The 7,273-nt window shown below is 36.4% G+C and overlaps 1 long non-coding RNA gene across 1 annotated transcript; it reads right to left on the reverse strand.

Annotated features, from left to right (window-relative positions):
* Positions 1-1,317: 1,317 nt before the first annotated feature.
* On the reverse strand, positions 1,318-6,442 carry LOC120939624. Its single transcript, XR_005749320.1, has 3 exons — positions 6,314-6,442; positions 1,646-1,785; positions 1,318-1,482 (listed from the first exon to the last, which is right to left on the reverse strand). It is a non-coding gene; the product is annotated as an uncharacterized LOC120939624 (long non-coding RNA).
* Between the last annotated feature and the right edge of the window lie 831 nt (positions 6,443-7,273).

Here is a 7,273-nt window from a genome sequence, read left to right on the forward strand (position 1 = left end):
TGCTATTACTATAGCATCAATATACGCCCTAAATGAGTCTCAATCCACGTTTTTTGCGATTTTTTTTTAATTCTAGACCGGTTCAACTCTCCTCATATTTTTGTAGGGGGAGATTTCAATCTCTCTGCCAAGCCCACCCTTGATCGCAGTACGGTCACCCCTTCATCTAAGGCCTTTTCTAAATCTATGAACAGCTCCTTAAATAAACTACAACTGGTCGACTCCTGGAGGGCCCATAACACTGGTCTGAAGTCATACACCCACTACTCTCACCCCCACGATTGTTACGCAAGACTAGATTATATTTTTTGCACCCCTATCTTGCTGGCCAACTTGTCCCATGCACACTTCCACCCCTGCCCTTGGTCAGACCACAACATCACCTCTTTAGAAACCTCTTACATAGGCCTTTCCCCTTCGCCCTTTAATTGGCGCCTTAATGACCTACTTTTAACAGACCTACATGACACTCACACTGTGTCCACTCACATTGAAAACTATTTCTCTGAGAATCTCAACGAGGAAACCTCACCATCCACTTTATGGGTAGCCCATAAGGCTGTCCTGAGGGGACACTTAATTTCCCTGGCTGCGTCTAAAACAAAGCTAGACTAGCGGACATTAAAAGTCTTAACAAAGACTTGGAGCACTTATATAATAAACTACACCAATCCCCCTCTCAGGAAGTTACCCAACTGATCCGTACTAAAAGTCATGCATTAGATCTCATTCTCTCTGCCAATACCGAAAGATCTCTTAGATTTTCTAAGGCCAAATTCCTCCTACATAGCAATTCTCCATCGACTATGGTTGCAAGGAAACTCAATCAGACAACAAACCCACTCACGTCTACAAATTAAGGGATAATAAGGGGAATTTAGTCACTCATCCCCAGGAGGTACTTCAAATATCCACTGCTTTTTACAAAAATCTGCTGGCTAGCCCCCAAGACTCCCCAGATCCCTCCTCTAGAGCCTGGCTTGACAACATACAACTTCCCTCCCTCAACCAACAACAAATTGATGTTCTTAATGAACCTTGTTCAATAACTGAAATTCTTTGTGTCATTAAATCCTTGAAAACCTCCACAGCCCCTGGACCTGACGGTTACTCCTCCTCCTACTATTAAAAATTTGCAACTATCTTGGCCCCCCACCTAACTAATTTGTTTAACCACATCCTGGCCGGCAACCAATGTACAAAACATGAAATACCCCCTCAAGGGTGGGACTTTATAAGTGACACAAACACGTGAATGAGTAGAAAAATATATAGCAAATGTATTTAAATAATTCAAGTCAGGACATCGTACAGTGTCCTAGCAAGGATAAAAGACCACATGCAAGTGGTATACAGATCCTATTTGTAAAGCAATAAAACAGACATGAGACAAAAATTGGTCCAACCCGACAGCCGTTTCGGTATCTGTGATCCTTCTTCAAGGGGTATTACAGACGATCATTGTGTCAGAGAAATACATGTCTATTAGAAAAGAGATATATACACATATTACATAGAAAAAATTCAACTTAAACAATATTTACAACTCAAGTGACCGAAATTGTTAAAAAAATGGGGAAGGGGAGACAAGAAAAGGACAGCCATACAACTATGTCATTTATCAAAACAGATATGAGCTACTTACAGTCAATAAGATCTGTAGATAGAATCCTGTCTCAGTGTGAAAGTACGCCAAAAACAAGGGGAGAATGCTGTATATGGAGATCAATGTCTCTGTGTTCACGGGGAGGATATACAATCATAGCCTACCAAAAAGGTCCACGCCTAGGGAAGGAAGGGAAAGAGGGAAAAAAATAAAATAAAAAAAAAAGTATATATAATATGCAGTGGCGGCCCGTCCATAGGGGGCGCATGGGCGCCGCCCCCCCTCTCCCCAAAGCCAGTAAAAAAAAAAAAAAAAAAAAATGAAAAAAATTTTTTTTTTTTTGGGCCCTTTAAGAAAAAAAAAAGGTCCTTTAAGACGGTGCATGTTCAGGGTGAGCGCCGGTCAAAGACTCAGAGCACTGCTATAGCATCATTGAAGCGTCATGCCAATGCAGCAGGCAAGACGCTTCATTTGCAGTTTTTTTTTAAGCTCTGTGGCTATGTGCTGTGCGCCATGAGCCAATCACTCTCCAGTGTCTCCACTCTCCTCTCTAATTGGGTCCTGCTGCTTCCTCACTGCAGAAGGAAATGGGCGGTGCTTTCCCCAGGGCAGTGTTACTTCGGTTTTGACTCCAGGAGGATTAAGGTAATTAACTTTATTAAAATACTTTATTTGTCTCATTGTCTGTCCTGTCCACCCCATCATGTCCACCACCTTATGCTGTATGCTCAGCCTGTACTGTGATCGGACTGAGAGAGGACAGGAGGGAGGGGGAGGGTGCCGTGCTTCACATCTCCTGTCTGTGTGTGAGGGCTTAGAGTACCTGCGTCCTGCAGCTGTACAGATCTCTTATCTCTGTCTGTCTATCTAATCTATCTGACTGTCCTGCCTGTCCTCTCTCTCTCTCTCTCTCTCTCTCTCTCTCTCTCTCTCTCTCTTTCTTTCTCTCTATCTCTCTATAGCTCTATCTATCTATCTATCTCTCTTTCTATAGATCTATCTATCTATCTATCTATCTATCTATCTATCTATCTATCTATCTATAGCTCTATCTATAGCTCTATCTATCTATCTCTCGATCTATAGATCTATCTATCTCTCTCTATCTATAGCTCTATCTATCTATCTATCTATCTATCTATCTATCTATCTATCTATCTATCTATCTATCTATCTATCTATCTATCTCTCTATAGCTCTATCTATCTATCTATCTATCTATCTATCTATCTATCTATCTATCTATCTATATATCTATCTATCTATCTATCTATCTCTCTATCTATAGATCTATCTCTCTATCTATAGATCTATCTCTCTATCTATAGATCTATCTCTCTATCTATAGATCTATCTCTCTATCTATAGCTCTATCTATCTATCTATCTATCTATCTATCTATCTATCTATCTCTCTATCTATAGATCTATCTCTCTATCTATAGATCTATCTCTCTATCTATAGATCTATCTCTCTATCTATAGATCTATCTCTCTATCTATAGCTCTATCTATCTATCTATCTATCTATCTATCTATCTATCTATCTCTCTATCTATAGATCTATCTCTCTATCTATAGATCTATCTCTCTATCTATAGATCTATCTCTCTATCTATAGATCTATCTCTCTATCTATAGCTCTATCTATCTATCTATCTATCTATCTATCTATCTATCTATCTATCTCTCTATCTATAGATCTATCTCTCTATCTATAGATCTATCTCTCTATCTATAGATCTATCTCTCTATCTATAGATCTATCTCTCTATCTATAGATCTATCTCTCTATCTATAGCTCTATCTATCTATCTATCTATCTATCTATCTATCTATCTATCTATCTATCTATCTATCTATCTATCTCTCTATCTATAGATCTATCTCTCTATCTATAGCTCTATCTATCTATCTATCTATCTATCTATCTATCTATCTATCTATCTATCTATCTATCTATCTATCTATCTATCTATCTATCTATCTCTCTTTCTATAGATCTATCTATCTATCTATCTATCTATCTATCTATCTATCTATCTATCTATAGCTCTATCTATAGCTCTATCTATCTATCTCTCGATCTATAGATCTATCTATCTCTCTCTATCTATCTATCTCTCTATCTATAGATCTATCTATCTCTCTATCTATAGCTCTATCTATCTATCTATCTATCTATCTATCTATCTATCTATCTATCTATCTATCTATCTCTCTTTCTATAGATCTATCTCTCTTTCTATAGATCTATCTATCTATCTATCTATCTATCTATCTATCTATCTATCTATCTATCTATCTATCTATCTATAGCTCTATCTATAGCTCTATCTATCTATCTCTCGATCTATAGATCTATCTATCTATCTCTCGATCTATAGATCTATCTATCTCTCTCTATCTATCTATCTCTCTATCTATAGCTCTATGTCTCTATCTATCTATAGCTCTATCTATAGCTCTATCTATCTATCTCTCGATCTATAGATCTATCTATCTCTCTCTATATATCTATCTCTCTATCTATAGCTCTATGTCTCTATCTATCTATCTATCTATAGCTCTATCTCTATCTCTCTCTCTCTCTCTATAGATCTATGTCTCTATCTATCTATGTCTCTATCTATCTATGTCTCTATCTATCTATCTATCTATCTGTTAGCTACCTCTGTCTAATTATCTATCTATTTATCTATCTAATTATCTGTCTGTCTATCTATATCTATCTGTCTGTTTAATTATCTATCTATCTATCTATCTATCTATCTATCTATCTATCTATCTATCTATCTATCTATCTATCTATAGCTATCTGCCTAATTATCTATTTATCTATCTAATTATCTATCTATATCTATATGTCTGTCTGTTTAATTATCTATCTATCTATCTATCTATCTATCTATCTATAGCTCTATGTCTCTATCTATCTATCTATCTATCTATAGCTCTATATCTCTATGTCTCTATCTATCTATCTATCTATCTATCTATCTATCTATCTATCTATCTATCTATCTATCTATTTGTCTGTCTATCTAATTATCTATAGCTAGCTGTCTGTCTGATTATCTATCTATCTATCTATCTATCTGTCTATCTATCTATATCCATCTAATTATCTATCTATATCTATATATCTGTCTGTTTAATTATCTATCTACAGCTCTATCTCTTTATCTATCTACAGCTCTATCTATCTATCTATCTATCTATCTATCTATCTATCTATCTATCTATCTATCTATCTATCTATCGCTCTCCCTCTCTCTCTCTCTCTCTTTCTCTGTCTCTCTCTATCTGTTTAATTGTCTGTCTATCTATCTATCTATCTATCTATCGCTCTCTATCTAATTATCTATCTATATCTGTCTGTCTGATTATCTATCTATCTATCTATCTATCTATCGATCTATCTATCGATCTATCTAATTATCTATATCTATATGTCTGTCTAATTATCTATCTATCTATCTATCTAATTATCTATCTGTATGTTTAATTATCTATCTATCTATCTATCTATCTATAGCTCTATGTCTCTATCTATCTATCTATCTATCTATCTATAGCTCTATATCTCTATCTATCTATCTATCTATCTATCTATCTATCTATCTATCTATCTATCTATCTATTTGTCTGTCTATCTAATTATCTATAGCTAGCTGTCTGTCTGATTATCTATCTATCTATCTATCTATCTGTCTATCTATCTATATCCATCTAATTATCTATCTATATCTATATATCTGTCTGTTTAATTATCTATCTACAGCTCTATCTCTTTATCTATCTACAGCTCTATCTATCTATCTATCTATCTATCTATCTATCTATCTATCTATCTATCTATCTATCTATCTATCGCTCTCCCTCTCTCTCTCTCTCTCTTTCTCTGTCTCTCTCTATCTGTTTAATTGTCTGTCTATCTATCTATCTATCTATCTATCTATCGCTCTCTATCTAATTATCTATCTATATCTGTCTGTCTGATTATCTATCTATCTATCTATCTATCTATCGATCTATCTATCGATCTATCTAATTATCTATATCTATATGTCTGTCTAATTATCTATCTATCTATCTATCTAATTATCTATCTGTATGTCTAATTATCTATCTATCTAATTATCTATAGCTCTATCTCTCTCCCCCTCCCTCCCTCCATCTATCTATCTGTTTAATTATCTATTTATCTATAGCTCTATCTAGCTATGTCTCTCTATCTATCTATCTGTCTGTCTATCTAATTATCTATCTAATTATATATAGCTCTATCTCTCGCTCCCTCCCCCTCCCTCTATCTATCCATCTATCTATCTATAGCTATCTGCCTAATTATCTATTTATCTATCTAATTATCTATCTATCTATCTATCTATCTATCTATCTATCTATCTATCTATCTATCTATCTATCTATCTATCTATCTATATATTTGTTTTATTATCTGTCTGTCTATCTATCTATCTGTCTCTCTGTCTGTCTGCAGGTCCCATTGTCTGCGAGTTGCGGGGGGGGGGGGGTTGACTGGGGTTTTGTTTGCGCCCCCCCAAAAAAATAGAGCACCAGCCGCCACTGATAATATGTATATATCATTGTTTGTTGCATTCAAAGAATTAAATGCAGACACACATTTATAACAAGGAAGAGTAACCCCATAGAGCTGGTAATCCAAAAATGGAGAGTAACTTACCAGATATGGAAATCCATATAGGAGAGGGTATGCATGTGCCAGAGAACAAAAGTTCAGCCACAAGGAGACAAACTACCCAGATTATCCTATGATTCAGGAAGGGTGGATTGCTGGGTGATCGCAAGCAGAGATCACTGGAAAAAGGAATTTAAGAGTATATATAAATAATATGTTTGGCTAGTCTGGTGAAGTGTGCATAAAGGCACAGCACCAAAAACAAACAATAAGCCAAACATCAACAACCAGTGGTCCTACCTGCATGTGAGAAGTCTCCATAAGTCCAGCAGACACCATGACAGTCAGAGACAATAGCGTCTGCAATGGGCTTAAAAAGAGTCCATTGGTGGCTATGGCGCATGCGCGCGCACGTGCTGCGTAGTGACGCAATTGCGTCTTGAAAAAAAAAAAAAAAAACGGGATGGGCTTGAATAGAGTACATTGGCGGCTTAGGCGCATGCGCGCGCGCACGCGCTGCGTAATGACGCATTTGCGGAAATGACGCTATTGTGATGAAGCCCGCAAGTGGACACCAGCACATTAATATCAGTGCGGTGACTACACTCGAACATCAATGCCTACACAGTCCAAATAAGTTTAGCAGACGCCATGATAGTCAAAAATATGGACGTCCACAAAGGGCCCAAGTAGAGCCCATTGATGGCACAAGTGTAGTACGCATGTGTCAATCAGCATGGTAGCACCATTGCTGCAATGACACATATAGTATCGTTGGCATGATGACGCAATCGCGGCAGACGGGCATAAAGTCCGCAAGTGGACGCAATTATATCAATGTCAATATGGTGATTCCATATATGACATTGATCAAAAATTGAAAATAAAATAAAATTAAAAATTAAAAATAATAGAGGGAGGAGATATCACTTAAATAAGTGATATTGCCAGTGCAAATCCACCCTTACACAAGTATGTAACCCGAATTAGGATGACAATGCCATC

This window comes from Rana temporaria, chromosome 5 (genome assembly GCF_905171775.1).
Source record: "Rana temporaria chromosome 5, aRanTem1.1, whole genome shotgun sequence".
NCBI classification, from domain to species: domain Eukaryota; kingdom Metazoa; phylum Chordata; class Amphibia; order Anura; family Ranidae; genus Rana; species Rana temporaria.